This window comes from Arachis hypogaea, chromosome 5 (assembly GCF_003086295.3).
Source record: "Arachis hypogaea cultivar Tifrunner chromosome 5, arahy.Tifrunner.gnm2.J5K5, whole genome shotgun sequence".
Lineage (NCBI taxonomy): Eukaryota > Viridiplantae > Streptophyta > Magnoliopsida > Fabales > Fabaceae > Arachis > Arachis hypogaea.
The window spans coordinates 61,678,781-61,704,938 of record NC_092040.1 but is presented as its reverse complement, the minus strand read 5'-3'; the positions used below and the strand labels follow the sequence as shown (position 1 = coordinate 61,704,938).

The 26,158-nt window shown below is 39.8% G+C and overlaps 1 non-coding gene across 1 annotated transcript; it reads left to right on the top strand.

Annotated features, from left to right (window-relative positions):
- The first annotated feature begins 16,461 nt into the window (after positions 1-16,461).
- LOC112804666 (small nucleolar RNA R71) lies at positions 16,462-16,565 on the top strand. The gene has a single exon (XR_003203276.1). It is a non-coding gene; the product is annotated as a small nucleolar RNA R71 (small nucleolar RNA).
- Positions 16,566-26,158: the final 9,593 nt, after the last annotated feature.

The window sequence follows — 26,158 nt, the reverse complement described above, 5'->3', positions numbered from 1 at the left end:
TAGCCACCACTCTCCTATTAAAGGATTCTGGATCATCCCTTTGTGGAGATAATTTAAAGATCTCTCTCACCTTGTCAAGATTAAAATAGAGAGTCTTTTCCCGGACCATGGTGTGAAAAGAATGGAACCCTTATCCATCTTTCTTTTTCTTATCTGTCATCCACAGATTTGCATATAATTCATGGACCATTGTTAATCCAACATTGGTCACAGGGTCGGCCAGGGCTTCTTAACCTCTCCTTTGAATCTGCTCTTGGATCTCTGAGTATTCATCTTATTTTAATTCGAATCTGGCCTCCGGGATCTCCGTCCTTTTGCATATTATTTTATAGAATCTGAAATGTTTGAAAACAGCTGTTGGGTTGTCTTCTTTGCTTCTTAAAGTGGGTTTTCCACTTTTTGGAGCCATGGTGCTCGAATGGAGTGAGAAAGCAAGGCTTTTTCCACACCATACTTAAAAGGTTTGCTTGTTCTCGAGAAAAAGAAAAGAAAGAAGACGAAGAGGGGGAGAAAAATTCAAATGGAAGATGAATGAGCAAGGGGGACGTGGCTGGTGTATATAGGGAGGGATATAGTGGGTTTTTGAAAATTAGATAAAAGATAATAAAAATATGATTCAAACTTTTGTAAAAGATAAGAAAGACAAGTTTTAAAAATGTTAGAGTGTTAAAGATATGAAAAAGATAAAGAAAGATAAGATAAAAGTTATTAAAGATATGAAAGATATTTGAAAGTGTAATAAAAGATTTGAAAAAGAATTGCAAAAGATATGAACTTTTGAAAAGGATTTGAAAAAAGAATTGAGAAAGATTTGAAAATATTTTAAATTTGAAAGGAATTTGAAATTGAAAGGTGATAGGTGGAAAAAACCTGTTTAAAAGATATGATTAAAAATATAAGATTTGGAAAAGATATGTTTTGAAAAGGTCAAAAACCTCCCAAAACTTTGTTGAGCATTGAATGCCCATAATACCATATTATGGCATTCAACTCCAACTTTGTGCTCCTCATGGGCATTGAACGCCCAGACAGTGCCTCCTGGCTGGCGTTTAACGCCATCTTGTCACTTCTCTTTGGGCATTGAATGCCCAGCCAGTGCTCCCTGGTTGGCGTTCAACGCCAGCCTTGCTTCCCTCTTCAGGGCGTTGAACGCCCAGCCAGTGCTCCCTGGCTTGCGTTCAACGCCAGGCTTGCTACTCTTTGAGGGCGTTGAACGCCCAACTTGTATCCCCTGGCTGGCGTTCAGGGCCAGTCTTGCTCCTTCTTGAGGGCATTCAATGCCCCTCATTCCCTCTTGTCTGGTGTTCAATGCCAGCAAGGGGCCTTCCCCAGGTTGCTCTGTTTTTAGCTCTGACTGTTTCTGTTTCTGTTTTAACTACTACACATAATCACAAACCTTAAGAAACAATTATAAAAATTAAACTGATATAATTGAAATAGACTTAATGAAAAATAGAAATAACTTTTAATTATGGTTGGGTTACCTCCCAACAAGCGCTTCTTTACTGTTGTTTAGCTGGACTTTACTGCGCTTATGTCATCAATAGGGTGGATTTTTCTTGCTCAACTTCACTACCCAAATAATGTTTCACTCTTTGGCCGTTAACAGTAAATCTTTTATCAGAGTAATTACTCTGGAGTTCTATATGACCATAGGGTGATACATTAGTGATCAGGAAAGGTCCTGTCCAACGTGACTTGAGCTTTCCAGGGAAGAGCTTTAGTTTAGAATTGAAGAGTAGAACCCTCTGTCCAAGTTCAAAGATTCTGGAAGATATCTTTCTATCATGCCACTTCATGGCCCTTTCTTTATAAATTTTTGCATTTTCAAATGCAGCTAGTCGGAATTCATCCAACTCATTTAACTAGAGCAACCTTTTCTCTCTGCTGCCTTTGCATAAAAGTTTAGGAGTTTGGTTGCCTAGTAAGCCTTGTGTTCCAGCTCCACTGGCAAGTGGCATGCCTTCCCATATACCAATTGATATGGTGACATTCCTATAGGGGTCTTAAAAGTTGTTTTGTATACCCAAAGAGCATCATCAAGCTTTCTTGCCCAATCCTTTCTGGAAGTGCTCACTGTCCTTTCCAGGATTCTTTTAAGTTCTCTATTTTAGACATCAGCTTACCCATTTGTCTGTGGATGATATGGGGTGGCCACTTTATGGCGAACTCCATATTGGTTCAGCATATTGTCAAGCTGTTTGTTGCAGAAATGAGTTCGTCCATCACTAATCAGTGTTCGAGGGACACCAAACCTACTGAAGATGTTCTTCTGGAGGAACTTCATCAATACTCTAGTGTCATTTGTCAGTGATGCAATTGCCTCAAACCATTTAGACACATAATCCACTTCCACGAGGATATAGGTGTTTGAGTATGAAGGTGGGAAAGGACCCATGAAGTCTATACCCCATACATTAAACAGCTCAATCTCTAGGATTCCTTGCTGAGGCATGTCGTGACAATGAGGAAGATTGCCAGCTCTTTGGTAACTATCACAGCGACGAATAAACTCTAGGGTATCCTTGAAGAGTGTTGACCAATAGAAACCACTTTGGAGAACTTTAGTGGTTGTTCGCTCACCTCCAAAGTGTCCTCCATAATCGGAGCCATGGAAATGCCATAGGATTTTTTATCTCTCTTCTTTAGACACACAGCGATGGATTATCCCGTCCAAGCATCTCTTAAAGAGATAGGGTTCATCTCACACGTAGTATCTGGCATCAAGAATGAGTTTTCGAGCTTGCTGCCAATTGTATTCCTTGGGGATGAACCTTATAGCCTTGTAATTTACAATCTCAGCAAACCAAGGTGCTGTCCGAATGGCAAAGAGTTGCTCATCAAGGAAGGTTTCAGACACCTCAGTAGAGGGAGGAGATGTCACTTCTACTGGTTCAATCCGAGACAAGTGATCAGCCATTTGATTTTCTGACCCTTTTATGTCTCTGATTTCTATATCAAACTTTTGCAAGAGTAATACCCATCTTATCAACCTAGGCTTAGAATTCTGCTTGGTGATGAGATATTTAAGAATAGCATGGTCAGTGTAGATAATGACCTTAAATCCTATTAAATAGGATCTGAACTTGTCAATGGCATAAACCACTGTAAGCAATTCCTTCTTTGTGGTAGTATAGTTCTCTGTGCATCATTTAGAATACGACTGGCATAGTAAATGACATGCAGAAGCTTGTCATGTCTCTGCCCCAGAACTGCGCCAATGGCATGGTCACTGGCATCAAACATTAGCTCGAATGGTAAGTCCCAGTTGGGTGCAATGATAAGCTTAGCTTTCAGAGTTTCAAAGGCCTACAAACACTCTTGGTCAAAGACAAATGGAGTGTCAGTGGATAGTAAGTTGCACAGGGGTTTTACAATTTTGGAAAAATCTTTCATAAACCTCCTGTAGAATTCTGCGTGGCCCAAAAAACTTCTAATTGCCTTAACATTAGATGGTGGTGGTAATCGCTCAATTACCTCCACTTTAGCTTGATCCACTTCTATCCCATTGCTCGAAATCCGATGCCCAAGAACAATTCCTTCAATCACTGGTAGCACAAATCCCCACACCTTCATACTGTTGTACCAGCAAGTGCACTAGGTCATCCAAGTAATACCTGAGCGAGTTAGGGTCGATCCTACGGAGATTGTGGTATGAAGCAAGTTGTGGTTATCTTGCAGGTCTTAGTCAGGCAGATCAGAAGGATGATAGACAAATATTTGTGAGATTATTATAATAGGGTGCTAATACTTCAAAGATAGAGTTGAGGATTGAAGTTTCTTTGCCTTTCTGAATTAACTCTAGTACTACTGTCTTCCCTGCTTATGAATGATCTTCTTCTATGGCAGGCTGCATATGATCAACACCATGGGCTATGGTCATTGATATCCTCTGCTATAGATTGAACGCCATTGGTTGTGGTTATCCAATCTGACGAAGGGTGAAGCCCTTAGCAAGTCATTCTCCTGGTGATCTTACTTAAAATGCCACAGATAAGGTCGAATATTCTGGATCAGAGAATATTGCTTCTTTGGATTCTAGCCCATACCACGGAGATACTAATCTCCCCAGAAATCGGCTGAACTGGTGTTTCGAGAAGTCCCCAACAAAGTCGTGGATATACCATCTGAGAGATGTATAAACATAGCTGTTGGCTCATGCTTTCCGGTCACGTATTCACATGAACCCAAGTAAACGCGAGTGTTTGTCAGGCACGTTTGTCTTAGTGTGATGTGTAAGAATCGCAAATTAATGAACCAATTAATTAATTGTTAAATAATAATAATTTAATTGCCCGAATTAGGTTCAAAATTTTAGAATATTAATTAGAAAATTTAAATATGATATTTGGACTCAGTAAATTTTTTTGAGTTGGAAAATGTATTTTTCTTCAGAAAATTGCATAAAAATGCGTACCGGTAAATTGACCGACAGTACCGGCTTAAGTCTATCCGGTACTGTGTGAGAATAGTAAAACAGTAGAAAAACTTAGAAATAAATTAAAGTTGAAAACCGGGTATTAATTTTAAAGGTTTGGCCCAATTGACCAAAAATACTAACGGATTAGATCAGGCTTAAGTTAGGCCCAAGCCCAACATATAAATACACTCAAATGACCACATTTCGGCCACTTTCTCCCCATTGCAGCAGCAGCAACGTGAGTTGGGAGAAGAGAGCAAGGGTTCCAAAAATTTACTATTCACATCTCACTTCAATTGATCATATCTTGAGCTACGGTGCTCTGATTCGCGTGCCATCGGCGGCTATGCGAAACTCTCGTCGAGCCTGTCACTTCTATTCAAGCTTAGTGGTAAGCTTTTTGAATTTTCCTGTCCAATTTTGTGCCCTATGAAATTTAAATTTTGGGGTTTTGGTTTTGAGTGAAATCTTGTGTTTTGGGTGTTTAGGTACACTCTAGCACTTGATTACTAGTGGGCTTTACTTCCAAAACTATTGGGTAAGGTGAGTTATTCTTGAACACTTGTGAAATTGTTATTGTGTTGAGCCCTAGGTTGATTAGTTATGATTTATGTGTATTATAGCTTGAGGTGGTGATTATTGGCAATTATTGGAGCTTGTTGGAATTATATTGGTAGCTTGCTTGTGGTTGGAAGCTTAGCTTGCACTCAATTTTGGGTTTTTGGCATATTGAGAATCAGCTAAGGTATGGTTTTGGTTTCCTCTACGTTGTATCTAATATTTCTAGACATTTAGGCTAGTGACCCATAAAATAGGTTTGAATTAAAATGGTTGTTGAGCTGTTGAATGATGATGTATGATTATTTATAATGGATTGATGATTTTTGAGTTTGATTTTGATGATTGATAATGATATGGTAATGTGGTTGGAAGAGTTGAATGTGGATTGATTATAGTGTTGTACATTTGGTGTTGAGGTTGAGAATAATAAAATGTGAAAGAAAATTTGGTAAGAATGGTGTAATATGATACGAAGGGTACATTTTGATGTAAAATGGAGTTTGAAATGGTTTGGTATGGTTTTGGTTCTGTATTACAAGAAATTGAGGAATTTGTGGATTTTGGTAAAAACTGGTTTTTAGGGAACTTTGACGGGTCATACTTTGTGCCTCAGTTTTTAAAGTTTGTTAAAACTTGTTTAGGATTAAAGTTCATTGAAAATTCTTCAAATTGATATAAAGTTTGTAAAATTTGAACTTTTGTAGAGGACGTTATGGTCATTCAAAGTTTGGTGTCAAAATCTGAATTCTGAGCTTGCTGCAGAATTTATGATTTCTGGTTTGTGTGCGCACGCATAGCCTTGTGCGCACGCACACCCCTGTGCATACGCACACGTCCTGTTTCTCAAACTTTAACTTTGTTTTCAACTATTTCACCTTCCAAACAAGATTGTAGGTTTCTGTGACACCATTTTAAGACTCTTGGGTTTAATTTTGGGAATTAAAACATGGGAAAGAACTTAAGAGATTTAGGTTGATATTGTTTTGAAAAATTAGAGAACAGAAGCTTAGGTTTCTGGTGTGCTGAGGATGGGTTTGGTGGAGTGTGAAGGAAAATTGGTATATGAATTGAGAACTGATGAACTGATGAGTTCGGAAATGGAAATGTTGATTTGGCAGTGTTGAAATGAGTCAAGGACTCAAATGTGCAATGATGAATTATTGATGTATTGAAAATATTTTCTGGAAACCACTGTATCACTATTTTATATTAGGATTATGAGACGTTATGCGCCCGGCAGGGACGGTGGTTAATCCCGCCTGTCGAGATAGCAGTGGAGGCGTAAGGACGGTGGTTAATCCTGCTTACGTTGAGATGTGAGGTCTGTGGCAAGAGTATCCCGCTCGCATCCCTTTGGATCAATAGAGTGTGTAGGCACAAAATCCTGGATGGTGATCCGAGCACCATATCTCGGGGGTTTCCATTTCTGATTCTGAAGGGTGACATCTCCATGGAGGTATGTCGGGTTGGCAGTTGAACCGACAATGTGTTATCACAGCCACTAGGACAAGCATTCATCATATGCATCTTCTATCTGTTTGCTTGCTTTGCCGACTTGTAATTGTTTGCCTATTTGTATAACATGTCTAATTGCCTACTTCAATTACTTGCCTTATATGCCTATACTTGTGTTTTACTTGCATTGAAATTAATTATGTTTTCTACTGGGATTGAGGAGGTTCGGAAGGCGGTGGCGATGGGATCGCATGGAGGATAGGTTGGTGAAGGCTGTGGGACAGCGGAGAATGTTAGATTAGAAAATACTTTAAGTTAGATTACCCTTTTATTATGTTAAGGTTTTATATATGCTTTACTGTTTTAGTTATGTCTTGTTCCAAGGGTTACCTGAAACTGTAGGTCGATCTCGAACGAGATCTTCTGTGCCAGTCGAAGCTGTTTTGTTCGACTTCTTGGACTTGGTGGTGGTGCTGATCTGTCGTTACCGGAGGGTGGGAGTACCTGCAAGGGACTCCGATGCTTAAGTTAGCAAGGGTATTAAGCAGGTTTTTAGTAGAATCAGAGTATAAGTTATACCTGGGTGCTCCAGTGTATTTATAATAGTGTGGAGTGACGTTTTTAGATAAGATAAGTTAGTTATCTTATCTTATCTTATCTTTGACTGGGGTCCTCGTATCTTCAAGGGAACCCGCCTTTATCTCTATAGGCTTGGGCTGCCTTTGGATTTGGGTCGTGTTCCTCTATTTGGGCCCTTTACTGGGCTTTCCTGGAAATTTTGGCCGAGCTCCTAGAGAAGAGGTCGGGTAGCCTAACCTGAGGAGGTCAGTTGTCTCGTTGCTAGTCATCCCGGGTCGGATAGCTCGACCCAGGGTATGAACAGTGCCCCTGCTCGAGCTCGGTCTTTCTTTTGAGGTCGAGCCCTTAGTTTTAGGACTTCGATCCTTCTTTGGGGGAGCCAAACTTGAGCATTTTGTTGATTTCTTCTTTGTAGAGTTCTCCTTTGAATGCGGAACGCTTTCTTTTGATTTTTCTTTAAAAGCGTGCGCTTTTACATTAGCACTTTTAGCCTGGGGAACAAGCGAGGTTTTAATACCCTCATTAATTGTTTTTTAATTGCGCCGTTTCTCTTAGCCTTTAAATTTTGAATTTTGATTCTTCAGAAAAATGGTTTCTCTTCTCCGTAACTTCCCTTTTCTTTCTCTCTTTCTGTTTTTGACTAAAGTTTGCAGTTTTTGTTTTTCTTCCTGTGACGCTTGTTTCGGCAATTATTCTGTGCTTTCCTTTGTTTGTGAGAGGGTGACTTCCTGACTCCATTTCCTTCCTTCAATTTTGTTGAGGCTTTCGGTTTTCCCAGGTTTGTTCTTCTTTCCGCTCTTTTACTTCCTTCGTTGTTTTATATCCCATTTTGAGAAAGTTTTGATCTTTTACTTTAGAAAATTTGAATCTTTCTTTACTTGCTTTGTGCCTGATCACTTCTGCAATGTGCACCATTTTAGGGCTTCCTCAATTTGTATGACCTTTTGTCATTTTTTAATAGTTGTTGCTCTTAGGGCTTTGAGTTTTTGTTACTGCTCCTAATTGTGCTTTCTGGTTTGAAACGAACTTGCTTGATTCTGAGAAAGATTGCATTTTTGATCATTTCTACTTGGCATGATTTTCGACTTGCTGATAGACTATTGGGTGATGATGACATTTTTATGATTGTTTCGTATTTTGAAGTGTTGTGGTTTGAAGGAGGTTTTTTCCGTTTGAGAGATGCCATGATGTAGACTTGAAAATTTTTCATGTCTCCTTATTTCTTTGCTGTGTCCAAAGGATGCCCTTGGATCTTTTGGCATAAGTTCTGGGGTTTCCTTTTGTTTGCTATGCCTGACTTTTCACTTATTTGCATGCTTTATGTTGAGTTGTATCCATTTATGCCCGAGCTGCTCTTCATTGACTTGCCTGAGGTGTTTGATTAGTACTTCGAGTAGTTTTAGTAATCCATCTTTTCTTTGATTGTAGGACTAGTTGGCCATGTCTTCTCGCAAAAATATTGTAGAGACGTCTTCTAAAGTTCCTGAGGGGATGTCCGACTGGTTGGACTTCCTTGTCTTAATGTGTGTTTCTGTGGTGGATGCTGAGTTTTGTGTAGAGCTGAGAAAACATCATAGGGTTTGTGGTACCGGTGCCCAGGAGAGGGATTATGAGCTTGTAGCGCCTGATTCTGACGAGAGGGTTTGCTTTCTGACTTCGGTCGAGGGGGAGCATCCTTTCTTCTACGCCTATGAATATTTTTTCAGCCAATTGAACATTACTTTTCCTTTTACTACTTTTGAGACCAATTTATTGTGGTCGTGTAACGTTGCCCCGTCCTAGCTTCATCCGAATTCCTGGGGTTTTATCAAGATTTTTCAGTTTCTTTGTCATAAATTAGGCATCAAACCTTCTCAGACTCTCTTTCTTTATCTTTTCGTTTCGGCCAAGCCTGGGACTTCTTCCAAAAAGAAAGCTTCTTGGGTTTCTTTTATATCCGCCTAGGGACATAAAGTTTTTGCTATGTATGACGAGTCCTTTAAGGACTTTAAGAACTATTTCTTTAGAGTTCGAGCTGTTGAGGGGGCCTTGATAAACCACTATTTTATGGTTCACAATGTGTTTAATTGTGTGGTTTTATCATGGTCTTTACCCACTTATTCATATAATTAGCATGAATTTATATTTCCTTCCTAAAATTATTACATGATTGAAAACATGCTTCTTTGGTCTTAATTTAGCTAATCTTAATCCTCTCTTATTACCATTCGATGCCTTGATCTGTGTGTTAAGTGTTTCAGGCTTTATAGGGCATGAATGAGTGAGAGATTGGGAAGGAAGCTTGCAAAAATGGAAGGAACACAAGAAATTGAGGAGATGACCAACGAGAAGTGACGCGTACGCGTCAGCGATGCGACCGCACGGAAGAAAGGAATCCGCAGTGACGCGGTCGCATGGCTCACGCGACCGCGCGAATTGGAAAAGCACAAGTGACGCGAAAGCGTGGACGACGCGAACGCGTGGCAGGGAAAAAGCGAATGACGCGTCCGCATGGATGACGCGATCGTGTGACGTGCGCGATCTGCAGAATTACAAAAGTCGCTGGCAGAGATTCTGGGCCGCATTTCAACCCAATTTTCGGCCCAGAAACACAGATTAAAGTCAGGGAACTTGCAGAGACTCATCAGGCTTTCATAATTCATAATTTTAGTTTTAGATGTAGTTTTTAGAGAGAGAGGTTCTCTCCTCTCTCTTAGAATTAGGATTAGGATTCCTCTTAAAGGATTTAGGATTTCTTTTAATCACTTCAGGATTATTTCATCTTCATCAGGTTTAACAATTTATGTTTCTCTTCTACTTTTATTTACTAAGATATTTTAATTGTGTTTGATTGATGTTGCCCAATTGGCTGATGATATTGTCCATGTTAGAATTGACATTTTTATTTAATATGATTTGAGATATTTCAGATTTATATGTTATGGATGCTTTGGTTTTATTCAATTTATTTTCATTCCAGTAGATTTAATCCCTTTCCTTTTGGTCTTGGTTAAGAAATCAGTAACTTAGGAGTTATCTTAGCTCAACATAATTGATAACTGTTATCTTTGCTAATTGAATTGAACTTCAATAATCCCAACCTTTTCTTAGGAAATAAATAGGATTCGAAGGTCAAACTAATTAGTCCCTTGACTTTCCATTGCTTTAGCAAAGGTTAACTAAGTGGAATTAAGATTCAACTTTCATTATTATTGATAAGAATAACTAAGTCTGGACTTCCAATTTCTCATACCTTGCCAAAAGTTTGCTTTACAATATTTATTTATTTTAATTGTCATTTAAAATTACTTGTCATACTTCTTCCTTAATTCCAAAACCCCCAATTTTACCTTTTTCATAGCCAATAATAAGAACATACCTCCCTGCAATTCCTTGAGAAGACGACCCGAGGTTTGAATACTCGGTTATCAATTTCAAAGGGGTTTGTTACTTGTGACAACCAAAACATTTGCACGAAGGGATTTCTGTTGGTTTAGAATCTATTTCTACAACGCGACTATTTTTGTAAAATTCTTTACTAGCAAAAATCCTAACGTCAGGCCCGCCCCTTTTTTCTTGATGAAAATGATGAGCCTGCTTTTCCTCTGGAATAGCAAAAGAATGTGACTATGTCTCGTTATTCATGGGATATGCTTGACGAGGTTGATCGGGCTTTTGTGGTTGTTCTAGAGGACCTATGAGGGGAACCACCTCACCTTGATACAAAAAAGTTTCTGGAGAACTCGTCCCTAGTCCGGACTGCGTTGGGTACTGTCTGACTTGTTTTTACCCTTCCTTTTATAGCTTTACTTCTTCTAATTTTGTGATTGTAACCCTTTACTGTGGTTGATTCTGTTTTTTCAGAGATGTGTAAAAATAATGACTGCATGAATGCCTTTAAAAAGGCAAGGTGGTGGACGAAATTATGATTCATATGTTTATGTATTTTGTAAAATTCATTGCTCTTTCTTTCCCTGGAAATGGTGCCAAAAACCTGGTGCCAATACCATTGTTCACATCTTCGCACAACTAACCAGCAAGTGCATTGGGTCATCCAAGTAATACCTTACGTGAGTAAGGGTCGATCCCACGGAGATTGTTGGTATGAAGCAAGCTATGGTCATCTTGTAAATCCCAGTCAGGTAGAGTCAAATGTAATTGGATTAGATATTTAAAAGATAAATAAAATAAAGGGATAGAAATACTTATGTAAATTAATGGTGGGAATTTCAGATAAGCGTATGGAGATACTGTGCCCTTTCTTTTTCTACTTTCCTACTTCTTCCTTCAATCCTTCTTAGTCTTTTCCATGGCAAGCTGTATGTAGGGCATCACCATTGTCAATGGCTACATCCCATCCTCTCAGTGAAAAAGGTCCAAATGCTCTGTCACAGCACGGCTAATCATCTGTCGGTTCTCAATCAGGTTGGAATAGAATCCCTTGTTTCTTTTGCATCTGTCACTAACGCCCAGCCTTCAGGAGTTTGAAGCTCGTCACAGTCATTCAATTCCAGAATCCTACTCAGAATACCACAGACAAGGTTAGACTTTCCGGATTCCCATGAATGCCGCCATCAATTCTAGCTTATACCACGAAGATTCTGATTAAGGAATCCAAGAGATATGCGCCCGGCCTAAGGTAGAACAGAAGTGGTTGTCAATCACGCGTGTTCATAGGTGAGAATGATGATGAGTGTCACGGATCATCACATTCATCAAGTTGAAGTGCAACAAATATCTTAGAACAGGAATAAATGAAATTTAAAGGAAAAGAGTAGTAATTGTATTAAAACTTGAGGTACAGCAGAGCTCCACACCCTTAATCTATGGTGTGTAGAAACTCCACCGTTGAAAATACATAAGTGAAAGGTTCAGGCATGGCCGAAAGGCCAGCCCCCTGAATGATCAAAAGACCGAATGGCCAAAAGATGACTAATACAATAGTAAATAGTCTTATTTATAATAAACTAGCCACTAGGGTTTACAGGAGTAGGTAATTGATGCATAAATCCACTTCCGGGGCCCACTTGGTGTATGTTTGGGCTGAGCTTGATCTATCCATGAGCTGAGGCTTCCTTTGGAGTTGAACGCCAAGTTGTAATGTGTTTTGGGCGTTCAACTCCAGGTCGTGACGTGTTTCTGGCGTTTGACTCCAAACAGCAACATGGAACTGGTGTTGAGCGCCAGTTTACGTCATCAATTCCCGAATAAAGTATGGACTATTATATATTGCTGGAAAGTTCTGGATGTCTACTTTCTAACGCCGTTGAGAGCGCGCCATTTGAAGTTTTGTAGCTCCAGAAAATCCATTTCGAGTGTAGGGAGGTCAGATTCCAACAGCATCAGCAGTCCTTTGTTAGCCTCCTTATCAGAGTTTTGCTCAGGTCCCTCAATTTCAGCCAGAAATTACCTGAAATCACAAAAAAACACACAAACTCATAGTAAAGTCCAGAAATGTGAATTTAACATAAAAACTAATGAAAACATCCCTAAATATAACTAGATCATGCTAAAAACAACCTAAAAACAATGCCAAAAAGCGTATAAATTATTCGTTCATCACAACACCAAACTTAAATTGTTGCTTGTCCCCAAGAAACTGAAAATCAAATAGAATAAAAAGAAGAGAATATACTATAAATCTCAAAATATCAATGAATATTAATTCTAATTAGATGAGCGGGACTTATAGCTTTTTGCTTTTGAACAGTTTTGGCATCTCACTTCATCCTTTGAAGTTTAGAATGATTGGCATCTCTAGGAACTCAGAGTTCAGATAGTGTTAATTGATTCTCCTAGTTAAGTATGTTGATTCTTGAACACGTCTACTTTTATGAGTCTTGGCTGTGGCCCTAAGCACTTTGTTTTCCAGTATTACCACCGGATACATAAATGCCACAGACACATGACTGGGTGAACCTTTTCAGATTGTGACTCAGCTTTGCTAGAGTCCCCAGTTAGAGGTGTCCAGAGCTCTTAAGCACACTCTTTTTGCTTTGGATCACGAATTTAACCACTCACTCTCAAGCTTTTCACTTGGACCTTCATGACACAAGCACATGGTTAGGGACAGCTTGATTTAGCCGCTTAGGCCTGGATTTTATTTCCTTGGGCCCTCCTATCCATTGATGCTCAAAGCCTTGGATCCTTTTTACCCTTGCCTTTTGGTTTTAAGGGCTATTGGCTTTTTCTGCTTGCTTTTTCCTTTTCTTTCTAATTTTTTTCACCATTTTTTTGCAAGCTTTTGCTTTTTCACTTCTTTTTCTTGCTTCAAGAATCAATTGTATGATTTTTCAGATCATCAATAACATTTCTCTTTGTTCATCATTATTTCAAGAGCCAACAATTTTAACATTCATAAACAACAAGATAAAAAATATGCATTGTTCAAGCATTCATTCAGAAAACAAAAAGTATTGTCACCACATCAATATAATTAAATTAAATTCAAGGATAAATTCAAAACTCATGTACTTCTTGTTCTTTTGAATTAAGAACATTTATAATTTAAGAGAGGTGAAGGATTTATGGGATTATTCATAGCTTTAAGACATAGTTACTAACTACTAATGATCATAAAGTAGAGACACAAAACATAAATAAACATATAACATAAAAAAAACGAAAAGCAGAAAAAAAATGACAAGGAATGAGTCCACCTTATTGAGGGTGGCGTCTTCTTGAAGGACCAATGGTGCTTTTTGAGCTCCTCTATGTCTCTTCCTTGCCTCTGTTGCTTGATCCTCAGTGATTTTGGTGCTCCTATCCTTAGTTGCTCCCAATAATTGTGTGGAGGACAATTTATCCCCTGAAGTATCTTAGGGATCTCTTGATTTGCAGTCAAATGTTCTACCACTGAGCTATAAACCCTTTAGATGAGTCTTTCCATCTCCCATGACTCAGAGGTGGAAGCTTTTGTCTTCCCTTTTTTTTTTTGAGATTTCTCTGGCCTTAGGTGCCATCAATGGTTATGGAAAAACAAAAAGCTATGCTTTTACCACACCAAACTTAGAAAATTTGCTCGCCCTCGAGCAAGAGAAGAAAGAAAAAATGAAGAATAAGAAGAAGATATGGAGGAGATGGAGGGATGTGTGTATTCGGCTATATGGGTGGGATTGGGTGGGAAAGAGATTTTGAATTTTGAAGGTAGGTGGGGTGTATGGGGGAGAGTGGATGGATGTGAGTGGTGAATGGAAAGCAGAAGGGATGACCATAAATGGAGAGAGAGAGGGCGAGGTAGGTGGGGATCCTGTGAGGTCCACAGATCCTGAGGTGATCATGTGGGGCCTAAAGATCCTGAGGTGTCAAGGATTTACATCCCTGCACCAATTAGGCATGTAAAATGCCTTTGCATACCATTCTGGCGTTTAAACGCCGAGGTGATGCACGTTCTGGGCGTTCAATGCCCAGATGCAGCATGTTTCTGGCGTTGAACGCCAGTTCCATGATTGTTACTGGCGTTCAGTGCCAGCTTTCCTCAAGGCACATTCCTGGCGTTCAAACGCTAGGATGTTGCTTATTTCTGGCATTCAGCACCAGATTCATGCTCTGTTCTGGCGTTGAACGCCAGCCAGATGCTCCTTACTGGCGTTGAACGCCAGTATGTCCTCCCTCCAGGGTGTGATTTTTCTTTTGCTATTTTTTATTCTGCTTTTAATTTTTATATTTTTTTTGTGACTCCACATGATCATGTACCTAATAAAACACAACAATAAAATAAAATAAAAATTAGATAAATAAAATTAGGTTGCCTCCCAACAAGCGCTCTTTTAATGTCATTAGCTTGACAGTGGGCTCTCATGGAGCCTCACAGGTGGTCAGGTCAATGTTGTATAGTCCCAACACCAAACTTAGGGTTTGGTTGTGGCCTCCCAACATGAAACTTAGAGTTTGACTGTGGGGGCTCTTTTTGACTCTGAACTGAGAGAAGCTCTTCATGCTTACTCTCTTTTGTCACAGAGGGATGGCCATGTGCCTTAAACACAAGGTAGTCCCCATTCAATTAAAGGACTAATTCACCTCTGTTGACATCTATCACAGCTCCTGCTGTAGCTAGGAAAGGTCTTCCAAGGATGATACATTCATCCTCTTCTCTCCTAGTGTCTAAGATTATGAAATCAGTAGGGATGTAAAGGCTTTCAACCTTTACTAACACGTCCTCTACTATTCCATAAGCTTGTCTCAATGACTTGTCTGCCAATTGTAATGAGAACAAGGCAGGTTGTACCTCAATGATCCCCAACTTCTCCATTACAGAGAGTGGCATAAGATTTATCCCTGACCCCAGATCACATAGAGCATTTTCAAAGGTCATGGTGCCTATGGTACAAGGTATTAAGAACTTGCCAGGATCTTGTCTCTTTTGAGGTAAAATTTGCTGAATCCAGGTATCTAGTTCATTAATGAGCAAGGGAGGTTCACTTTCCCAAGTCTCATTGCCAAACAACTTGGCATTCAGCTTCATGATAGCTCCTAAATATTGAGCAACTTGCTCTCCAGTCACATCTTCATCCTCTTCAGAGGAAGAATAGTCTTCAGAGCTCATGAATGGCAGAAGGAGATTTAATAGAATCTCTATGGTCTCTATATGAGCCTCAGATTCCTTTGGATCCTTAATAGAAAACTCCCTCTTGCTTGAGAGACGTCCCAGGAGGTCCTCCTCACTAGGATTTTCGTCCTTCTCCTCCCTTGTGCATTCGGCCATATTGATCACATCAATGGCCTTGCACTCTCCTTTTGGATTCTCTTCTGTATTGCTTGGGAGAATACTGGGAGGCGTTTCAATGACTTTCTTACTCAGCTGGCCCACTTGTGCCTCCAGATTTCTGATGGAGGATCTTGTTTCACTCATGAAACTGAAAGTGGCTTTTGATAGATCAGAGACGAAATTTGCTAAATTAGAGGAGCTTTGTTCAGAATTCTCTGTCTGTTGCTGAGAAGATGATGGAAACGGCTTGTTATTACTGAGCCTATTTCTTCCACCATTGTTAAAGCCTTGTTGAGGCTTCTGTTGATCCTTCCATGAGAAATTTGGATGATTTCTCCATGATGAATTATAGGTGTTTCCATAAGGTTCACCCATGTAATTAACTTCTGCCATTGCAGGGTTCTCAGGATCATAAGCTTCTTCAGAAGCTGCCTCTTTAGTACTGTTGGGTGCATTTTGCCATCCATTCAGACTTTGAGAGATCATGTTGACTTGCTGAGTCAACACTTTGTTCTGAGCCAATATGGTATTCAGAGCATCAATTTCAAGAACTCCCTTCCTCTGAGGTGTCCCATTATTCACGGAATTCCTCTCAGAAGTGTACATGAATTGGTTATTTGCAACCATGTCAATGAGTTCTTGAGCTTCTGCAGGTGTTTTCTTTAGGTGAATAGATCCACCTGCAGAATGGTCCAATGACATTTTCGAAAACTCAGATAGACCATAATAGAATATATCTAATATGGTCCATTCTGAAAACATGTCAGATGGACACTTTTTGGTCAACTGCTTGTATCTTTCCCAAGCTTCATAGAGGTATTCACCATCTTTTTGTTTGAAGGTATGAACATCCACTCTAAGCTTGCTCAGCTTTTGAGGAGGAAAGAATTTATCCAAGAAGGCCGTGACTAGCTTATCCCAGGAGTCCAGGCTATCCTTAGGTTGTGAATCCAGCCATATTCTAGCTCTGTCTCTTACAACAAAAGGGAAAAGCATGAGTCTGTAGACTTCAGGATCAACTCCATTCGTCTTAACAGTCTCACAAATCTACAAGAACTCAGTTAAAAACTAGTAAGGATCTTCAGATGGAAGTCCATAAAACTTGCAGTTCTGTTGCATTAAAGCAACTAGTTGAGGCTTAAGCTCAAAATTGTTGGCTTCAATGGTAGGAATGGAGATGCTTCTTCCATCAAATTTGGACGTTGGTTTTGTGAAGTCACCAAGAATTCTCCTTGCATTATTGTTGTTGGGTTCGGCTGCCATCTCCTTCTCTTGTTCGAAAATTTCTGAAAGGTTGTTTTTGGATTGTTGTAGTTTAGCTTCTCTTAGTTTCCTCTTCAGAGTCCTTTCAGGTTCTGGATCAGCTTCAACAAAGGTGCCTTTTTCCTTGTTCCTGCTCATGTGAAAGAGAAGAAAACAAGAAAAGAAGAGGAATCCTCTATGTCACAGTATAGAGATTCCTTTATGTTAGTAGAAGAAGAAAGGGGGGAAGAGTGAAGAAGAATGGGTTCGGATTTTTAGATGAAGAGAGGTGAAGAGAAGTGTTAGTAAATAGATAATTAAATAGAATAAGAAAAGAGAGGGAGAATTCGAAAATTAAATTTTTTTTTGAAAAAGGGGTTAGTATTTTCGAAAATTAAAGATAAGATAAGATTAAAATTAAAATTTAAAACAAAAAAGAATTTTTGAAAAAGGGATGAGATATTTTCGAAAATTAGAGAGGGAAAAGTAGTTAGGTGGTTTTGGAAAAGATAAGAAACAAACAAAAAGTCAAATAGTTAGTTGAAAAAGATATTAAAATCAAATTTGAAAAGATAAGAAGATAAGGAGTTAGATAAGATATTTTGAAATCAAAATTTTGAAAAAGATAAAATTTTTGAAAAAGATATGATAAAAGATAAAAAGATTTAATTTTAAAATTAAAATTAATTACTTAACTAACAAGAAACTAAAAGATAGGATTCTAGAATTTAAAGATTGAACATTTCTTAACAAGAAAGTAACAAACTTCAAATTTTTGAATCAATCATATTACTTGTTAGTGTAATTTCGAAAATATGATATAAAGATAAGAAAAAGATTTTGAAAATATTTTGAAAAAGATTTTTGAAATTTTTCGAAAAAAAATGAAAAAGATATGATTTTTGAAAAAGATTTTAAAAAGATAAGATTTTTAAAATTGAAAATTTGACTTGACTTGTAAGAAACAACTAATTTTAAAAATTTTTGACCAAGTCAACCCAAAATTTCGAAAATTTGGAGGGAAATAAGGAAAAGATATTTTTTTTTATTTTTAAATTTTAATTATGAGAGAGAGAAACACAATTATGACCCAAAACTTAAAAATTTTGGATCAAAACACATGATGCATGCAAGAACACTATGAATGTCATGATGAACACCAAGAACACTTTGAAGATCATGATGAACATCAAGAACATATTTTTCAAAAATTTTTGATGCAAAGAAAAGATGCAAGACACCAAACTTAGAAATCTTTAATGCATGGACTCTAACAAACGAAAAATGCATATGAAAAACAACAAACAACACAAAACAAGAAAACATCAAGATCAAACAAGAAGACTTGTCAAGAACAACTTGAAGATCATGAAGAACACTATGAATGCATGAATTTTCGAAAAATGCATGAAAAACTTTTTAAAGCATGCAATTGACACCAAACTTAAAAATTGACTCAAGACTCAAACAAGAAACACAAAATATTTTTGGTTTTTATGATTTTCTAATTTTTTTTGGATTTTTATTAATTTTTTTCGAAAATATTTTTGGAAAAAACGAAAAAGAAAAAAAAATTTTGAAAAAGATTTTTGAAAAGAGAATTACCTAATCTAAGCAACAAGATGAACCGTCAGTTGTCCAAACTCAAACAATCCCCGGCAACGGCGCCAAAAACTTGGTGGACGAAATTGTGATTCATATGTTTATGTATTTTGTAAAATTCATTGCTCTTTCTTTCCCTGGCAATGGCGCCAAAAACCTGGTGCCAATACCATGGTTCACAACTTCGCACAACCAACCAGCAAGTGCACTGGGTCGTTCAAGTAATACCTTACGTGAGTAAGGGTAGATCCCACGGAGATTGTTGGTATGAAGCAAGCTATGGTCATCTTGTAAATCCTAGTCAGGTAGAGTCAAATGTAATTGGATTAGATATTTAAAAGATAAATAAAATAAAGGGATAGAAATACTTATGTAAATTAATGGTGGGAATTTCAGATAAGCGTATGGAGATACTGTGCCCTTTCTTTTTCTACTTTCCTACTTATTCCTTCAATCCTTCTTACTCCTTTCCATGGCAAGCTGTATGTAGGGCATCACCGTTGTCAATGGCTACATCCTATCCTCTCAGTAAAAAAGGTCCAAATGCTCTGTCACAGCACGGCTAATCATCTGTCGATTCTCAATCAGGTTGGAATAGAATCCCTTGATTCTTTTGCGTCTGTCACTAACGCCCAGCCTTCAGAAGTTTGAAGCTCGTCACAGTCATTCAATTCTAGAATCCTACTCGGAATACCACAGACAAGGTTAGACTTTCCAGATTCCCATGAATGCCGCCATCAATTCTAGCTTATACCACGAAGATTCTGATTAAGGAATCCAAGAGATATGCGCCCGGCCTAAGGTAGAACGGAAGTGGTTGTCAATCACGCGCGTTCATAGGTGAGAATGATGATGAGTGTCACGGATCATCACATTCATCAAGTTGAAGTTCAACGAATATCTTAGAACAGGAATAAATGAAATTTAAAGGAAAAGAGTAGTAATTGTATTAAAACTTGAGGTACAGCAGAGCTCCACACCCTTAATCTATGGTGTGTAGAAACTCCAGCCCCCTGAATGATCAAAAGACCAAATGGCCAAAAGATGACTAATACAATAGTAAATAGTCCTATTTATAATAAACTAGCCACTAGGGTTTACAGGAGTAAGTAATTAATGCATAAATCCACTTCCGGGGCCCACTTGGTGTATGTTTGGGCTGAGCTTGATCTATCCACGAGCTGAGGCTTCTTTTGGAGTTGAACGCCAAGTTGTAACGTGTTTTGGGCGTTCAACTCCGGGTCGTGACGTGTTTCTGGCGTTTGACTCTAGACAGCAACATAGAACTGGCGTTGAGCGCCAATTTATGTCGTTAATTCCCGAATAAAGTATGGACTATTATATATTGCTGGAAATTTCTGGATGTCTACTTTCCAACGCCGTTGAGAGCGTGTTATTTGGAGTTCTGTAGCTCCAGAAAAATCCATTTCGAGTGTAGGGAGGTCAGATTCCAACAGCATCAGCAGTCCTTTGTTAGCCTCCTTATCAGAGTTTTGCTCAGGTCCCTCAATTTCAGCCAGAAATTACCTAAAATCATAGAAAAACACACAAACTCATAGTAAAGTCTAGAAATGTGAATTTAACATAAAAACTAATGAAAACATCCCTAAAAGTAACTAGAATATGCTAAAAACAACCTAAAAACAATGCCATAAAGCGTATAAATTATCCGCTCATCATAAGGAAAGCTGCTGCTGCTCAAAAAATATCGGCCAAAGCGTCAGGAGAGGGAAATTCTCAGGTTCAGGTGAAGCCGTTCGTGCTGAGCTCACCTGTGCTGAGGAGGGTGATCCCTACTCCTCGGGTTCGTCTGGCTGACCCTCCCCAGACTTCAGATGCTGATTCTGGTGCTCGTCCTCCAAAAAAGAAAAAAACATCTAAGCCCGTTAACCTTGATGCCTCTGATTTTAATGCCGTTGAGTTTGTTGACCAGCAGATTGCCCCCTACGGAGGTCTTTCAATGGATGATATGTCCATTCTTTATCACCTAGAGTTCATAACTAAAAGTAGTGTGAAGATGGCTCATATGGGCGCGTCTCTTTTTCGAACTGCTCAGGGTAAGTCGGAATTTGATAGGATAAAAGGTTTGAAGGAGGAGCTGGAGGAAAAGTTGGCGAAGGTGGAGAAAGAATTAGAGGGTGAAAAAGCTAGTTCTGTGGCTTTGGCGGCTTCTGTGAAGTTGGCCGAAGACGCTGCGCTGAAGCACAAGGAGAGCTATGTTTCGGCCTACAGAGAAGTGGTGCGTCTCCGGGGTGAATTAAAGACTGCCCGGGATGATTATGCCGAGCTCCAGGGACACCTTGTGGGCAGCGTGACTGCTGCTTATGAGAACTTAAAGGAGCAGGTTCGGGTTCTTGCACCCGAGCGCGACCTTACCCTCTTTAGCCTTGACAACGTTGTGAGGGACGGTAAGATTGTCCCTGACGACCCTGATGATGATGATGCTGAGCCTCCTCCTACGCCTGTCGCCAAGGCTTCTGTTGTGCCGACTTCTTCAGCTCCTTCAGCCGGAATTGAGTCGGAACCTGATTGTCAAATCTTGAACCAAGAGGATGGGACAGTGGATGATGTGCCTCTCCAAACTCGCCCTCCTTCGCCCCATGTTGATGCAGCTACTGGGAAGCCTCTAGATCCTCTTTAGTTATTCTCGATATATTGGCATATGGCCCTATCTGTGGGCTTTGAACTTTTTTATTTTGTAAATAGTGTTTGCTGACTATTGACACTCTTTTAGTTGCTTGTTTAGCATCTTTATTTTTGAAAAACAAAGTAGTTTCCAAGCTTTTGGGGTCAGTTTTGGTGGCCTCTGAAGCTTGCTATTATTATAACTGGTAGTTTTTATATCATGTCTGTCTGCACTTATCTTGATACCTTTCGGTTTTTGGGAGTTTGGAACTTTTCGTTGTCTGACCTCTTTGGATTGGCTTGATTCCTTTGCCTGATGCTATTTCTAGCAATTCGTTTTGCTCGAACCTTGTTCAGGTCTTTGTTAGGAATTCCTTTGTATAATGCTGAGATCGCCGATTTTGTTACGTCGGTTTGTCCAAGTTGTTGTTAGTAATCCTCTTTTTGGACCTTGTTCAGGTCTATTTCAGGGATTACTTTGTAGCTTTATGTTTTGGGCCGACTTTGTCATGTCGGGCCCTTCTAAGTTATTTCTATAATTCTCTTTTTTGGACCTTGTTCAGGTCTCTTTCTGGGATTACTTTGTAGCTTTATGTTTTGGGGCGATTTTGTCATGTTGGGCCCTTCTAAGTTATTTCTGTAATCCTCTTTTTTTGGACCTTGTTCAGGTCTCTCTTAGGAATTACTTTGTAGCTTTATATTTTGGGCCGACTTTGTCATGTCGGGCCCTTCTAAGTTATTTCTGTAATCCTCTTTCTTGGACCTTGTTCAGGTCTCTTTCAGGGATTACTTTTATAACTTTTACGCTTTGGGCCGACTTTGTCATGTCGGGCCCTTTTGAGTTATAATAATCCTCTTTTATAGGGCTGGCCAGACCTCTTTTCAGGGATTTACTTATAACTTTTTGGTTATTGTGACTGATACGACTTCTTTACGTCGGCTAGTCTTTAAGTGATTTTATAGCAATCCATTTTATTAGGACCTCGTCAGGTCCTTTCTATGGATCACTTTCTATAACTTCTTGCATTATTCTGTTTTCATCTTTGTCGATTTTGTAGAGATTGGGTTTAACCCTCGTTTGGTCGACTTTTTAATGAATTTGGTTTTCATTTTTGGTCTTTATCGTGATCGCGTAGTGAATTTGACTTTAACTTTCTGTCAATCTGTAGCTTTATAATCGGATGATGAATGTTTCAGATTAATGCGGCTTGAGCATTTGTAGAAGATCTGAACAGATTGTATTAAAAAAGAAAATACAAATATATACATGCGGGAAGTTAATCCTCTAAGTTAGGTGATTCGTAGGTCTTGGCTTGGCGCCTCATTAAAAAATCTTTTCAGGAAAAAGAGTGCGCCTTATCCTAAGATCCTTTATCATCCCTAACTATAGTACCTTCTTAGGTTGCAGGAGTGCCATGACCTAGGAAGCTCTCACCCATCGAGTTTGGACAGTCTGTAGTAGCCCTTTCCAAGTACTTCTATGACTTGGTAGGGTCCTTTCCAGTTTGGTGCCAGCTTTCTTTCTCCAAGTTGAGTTGTTCCTATATCATTTCAGATTAGGATAAGGTCGTTCTCTGTGAAAACTCGCTGTACTACCTTTTGATTGTATCTCGCAGCCATTCGCCATTTTTATGCTTCTTCCCTAATCTGAGCTCTTTCTCGGACTTCCGGGAGTAGGTCGAGTTCTTTCTTTTGAAGTTGGGAGTCGGCTTCTTCACTATAGTGGATCACTCTAGGCGACCTTTCCTCAATCTCCCCTGGGATCATTGCCTCAATTCCGTATGCTAATCAGAAGGGTGATTCCTTTTTGGTGGAATGTGGTGTTGTTCGATATGCCCATAGGACTTGCGGAAGCTCCTCGGCCCAGGCTCCCTTTGCATCCTGTAGTCTCTGTTTCAGCCCAGCCAGTATGACTTTGTTCGCAGCTTCAGCTTGTCGATTGGCTTGGAGATGTTCTACGGAAGTGAATTATTGTTTTATATTCAAGTCGGCTGCTAGCTTTCTGAAGCTCGTTTCTGTGAACTGGGTGCCATTATCTGTAGTGATGGAGTATGGAACCCAAACCTTGTGACAATGTTCCTATACAGGAATTTTCGACTTCTTTGAGCAGTGGCGTTGGCTAGGGGTTTTGCCTCGATCCACTTTGTGAAATAGTCTATCCCTACTATGAGGAATTTAACTTGTCCCGATCCCTGAGGGAAGGGTCCAAGAAGGTCGAGTCCCCATTTTGCGAATGGCCAAGGTGAGGTCACGCTAATGAGCTCCTCTGGTAGGGCGATGTGAAAGTTGGCGTGTTTCTGACATGATGGACATGTCTTTACGAACTCTGTGGCTTCCTTTTGTAGAGTTGGCCAATAAAAGCCTGCCCGAAGTACTTTTTTGGTAAGTGCTTGCGTTTCGAGATGATTGCCACAAATGCCACTATGTACTTCTTCTAGAACTTCCTTTGTGTCAGAAGTCGGTACACACTTTAACAATGGTATTGAAATCCCTCTTCTGTATAGAGTACTGTTTATGATAGTGTAGTATTGTGCCTCCCTTTTCAACCTCTTTGCCTCCTTTTCCTCCGTGGGGAGTGCTTCTATTTTGAGATAATTAATTATGGGAATCATCCATCCTTGATCCTGACCTGTTATGGCCAGGACTTTTTCCGAGATTGATGGATTCTGCAGAATTTCTTGGATGAGGCTTCTATTGTTGCCCCCAGTTTGGTGATGGCTTGTTTTGAGAGTGCATCAGCTCGGGCATTCTGTTCCCAGGATATGTGACGGACCTCATATTCTCCAAGTTGTCCGAGTTGTTCCTTAGTTTTGTCCAAGTACTTTTTCATGGTAGGATCTTTGGCTAGGTAGCTTCCTGCCATTTGTGAAGTGACTATTTGTGAGTCGCTAAAGATGATAAGCTTTTGAGTTCCAACCTCCCTAGCCAGCTTCAAACCAGCTAGTAGTGCCTCATATTCCGCTTGGTTATTTGAGGCAGGGAACCCAAATTTGAGGGAGAGTTCGATTTGGGTTCCTTGGTCACTTTCAATTATCACACCCGCGTCGCTTCCAGTTATATTTGAGGAACCGTCCACATAGAGATTCCATTCTGTGGGGATTTCCGGTGTGTCTGTAAATTTTGCAATGAAGTCGGCCAGGTATTGTGATTTGATGGCTGTCCGAGCTTCGTACTGAAGATCGAATTCAGACAACTCGACTGCCCATTACAAGATTCTACCCGCCAGGTCTGTTTTCTGTAAGATCCCTTTTATGGGCTGGTTGGTCCGAACTCTAATGGTGTAGGCCTGGAAGTATGGACGAAGTCGTCGAGATGTTAGTATGAGAGTGTAGGCAAACTTTTCTATTTTTTGGTAGTTCAGCTCGGATCCTTGTAATGCTTTACTGATAAAATATACGGGTTGTTGCCCACTGTCATCTTCTCGGACTAGTGCTGAGGCTACTGCCCGCCTTCCAACCGCGAGGTACAATATGAGTGGTTCTCCTTCCCGTGGCCGAGTTAGGATAGGTGGTTGTCCCAGGAATCTTTTGAAATCTTGGAAGGCTTGCTCGCACTCCGATGTCCATTCAAACTTCTTTCCCTTCCTTAGAGTGGCGTAGAAGGGGAGAGATCTTATTGCCAATCCGGCTGAAATCTGGACAAGGCTGCCAACCTCCCATTGAGTTGTTGTACCTCTTTGACACAAGTCGTACTCTTCATGTCGAGTATGGCCCGACATTTATCTAGGTTTTCCTCGATTCCTCTCTGTGTGAGTATAAAATCCAAGAATTTGCCAGCTTCTACTGTGAAGGTGTATTTTGCGGGATTGAGTCGCATGCCATGCCGTCTTATAGTGTCGAACACATGGGTCAAGTTGAACAATAGCGTCTCTTCATTTTGTGTCTTTATTAGCATGTCGTCTACGTAGATTTCCATGATTTTTCCGATGTGATCCGAAAAGACCTTATTCATTAATCTCTGATAAGTAGCTCCCGCATTTTTAAGACCAAAAGGCATGACGATGTGGCAGTAGTTTGCTTTTGGGGTTAAGAAGGATGTTTTTTCTTGGTCGGGTGGATACATTGGGATTTGATTGTATCCCAAACATGCATCCATAAACAAGAGGTATTCATATTCGGAGGAAGCATCGACCAGTGCGTCGATACTTGGGAGTGGATAAGGATCTTTTGTGCAGGCTTTGTTGAGATCAGTGTAGTCGGTGCACATCGCCACTTCCCGTTTTATTTTTTCACCAAGACGACGTTAGCTAGCCATAGTGGGTATTTGACTTCTCTTATGAATCCTGCCTCCAGTAGAGCTTATACCTGCTCTTCCACAGCTTGAGAGCGTTCTGGTCTGAGCTTTCTGCGCCTCTGTTGCACTGGCCAAGATCCTGGGTAGACTGCTAGTTTGTGGCACATTAACTTGGGGTCTATGACTGGCATGTCTGTGGCCTTGGAAGCAAAAAGGTCGACATTATCTCGTAAGAACTGTATGAGTGATTCTTTTATGTCTCCTTGTAGGATTGTACCGATACTAGTCGTTTGGTCTGGGGTATCCCCGATCTGGACTTTCTCTATTTTGCCTGCAGGTTGTGGGCGAAGTTCTTCCTGCCTCTGAACTCCACCGAGTTCGATTGTGTGGAATTCTTCTCCTATGCCTCTGAGGTTTAGACTTTCATTGTAACAGCGGCGTGCCGTCTTCTGATCTGCGTTTATTGTAACTATCCCTTCTACAATTGGGAATTTCATGCATAGATGTGGAGTCGAGACTATTGCACCGAGTTGATTCAATGTTGTCCGACCTATTAAGGCATTGTAGGCTGAACTTACGTCGACCACGATGTAATCTATCTTGAGTGTTCTTGACTGGTTTCCTTTTCCGAAAGTAGTGTGCAGCGAGATGTATCCCAGTGGTTGAACCGTGGTGTGTCCTAGTCTGAACAGGCTATTCGGATATGCTCTAAGTTCTTTTTCTTCCAAACTGAGCTTGTCGAAGGTAGTTTTGAA